This window comes from Charadrius vociferus, unplaced genomic scaffold, assembly GCF_000708025.1.
Source record: "Charadrius vociferus isolate BGI_N301 unplaced genomic scaffold, ASM70802v2 scaffold829, whole genome shotgun sequence".
Lineage (NCBI taxonomy): Eukaryota > Metazoa > Chordata > Aves > Charadriiformes > Charadriidae > Charadrius > Charadrius vociferus.
In genome coordinates, this window is record NW_009650198.1 from 10,870 (window position 1) to 12,228 (window position 1,359).

A 1,359-nucleotide genomic window follows, 5' to 3' on the forward strand; every position below is an offset into this window, starting at 1 on the left:
GAACCCTTCCTTGCCCTGGTGGACCCCCATTGAGACCTCCCTGCCCCATAGAGGAACCCTTTCTTGCCCCGGTGGACCTCCCTGCCTCATAGAGGAACCCTTTCTTGCCCTGGTGGACCTCCCTGCCCCATAGAGGAACCCTTTCTTGCCCTGGTGGACCTCCCTACCCTGTAGAGGAACCCTTTCTTGCCCTGGTGGACCTCCCTGCCGCATAGAGGAACCCTTTTTGCCCCGGTGGACCTCCCTGCCCCATAGGGGAACCCTTTCTTGCCCTTGTGGACCCACATGGAGACCTCCTTGCCCTGGTGGACCCCTGTGGGGACCTCCCTGTCCCATAGGGGAACCCCTCCTTGCCCTGGTGGACCTCCCTGCCCCATAGGGGAACCCCTCCTTGCCCTGGTGGACACCCATGGGGACCTCCTGACCCTTGCCCCATAGAGGAACTCCCCCTGTGCTCCCTAGGACCCAGCGTGGAGATCCCCCTGCTCCCCTTTGGGGGAGTGCCCCAGCCCTGTAGGACCCTCATGGGGATCCTTCCCTCTTCCCCTGCCCCCTGGAGACCCCCCTGCTCCCCTTTGGGAGGGTCCCCCTGCCCCGTGGGACAGTGGTTGGGGAGTCTCCATGGGGGTCCTATTGGGATCACAGCCCTGCCCATGGCGTGGGTGGTGGTGTGGGTTACCCCTGCCCCATGGAAGCTCCATCCTTTCCCACCCCCTAACTCTTCTGTGTCCCCCCCCAGGCTGCTGCTCCTGCTGCCCCGCCAGCTGCAGCAACTGCGCCAAGGGCTGCGTCTGCAAGGAGCCGGCCAGCAGCAAGTGCAGCTGCTGCCATTGAGCCGCTCGCCTCCGCCTGTACATAGCCGGCACGCTTCGGGCATGGGGATGGGGATGGGAGGGGTTGGGGGGCACAAAAAAGCCTATTTTTTCACGTTTTTGTATCTTCTGTACCAGTGGTGAAACTGGAGGGAAATAAAGGAGTTTGGCTGGAGGTATACGCGCTGCTGCTGTCGGGCTGAGCCCTGTCGCCGCTCGTGACTCCTGTGTGGGGATTGTCGCCTCAGGGTGGTGGTGGGGCTGCTCGCGGGCACCCCTGTGGCCTTCCCTGGGTGGGCTCTGCACCTCCCTGGGGGAGAAAAAGCACCTTCACGGGGCAGAGGATGGACCTCCTGCTCCATGTGGGGTGGCTCTGGGCATCTTAAAGGTGCTGGTCCCCTGGTGGAGACAGGGGTGACATGCCTGGGGGGTGAGGGGGGGCTGCACCCCCCTTCTGGCTTCGTGGTGGGTGTCTCTGCATCGCTCTGGAGCTCCTGTGCCCTGGGGCTTCCTCTGGGGGGGGAAGGGCTTGTGAGCACAAGTGGCG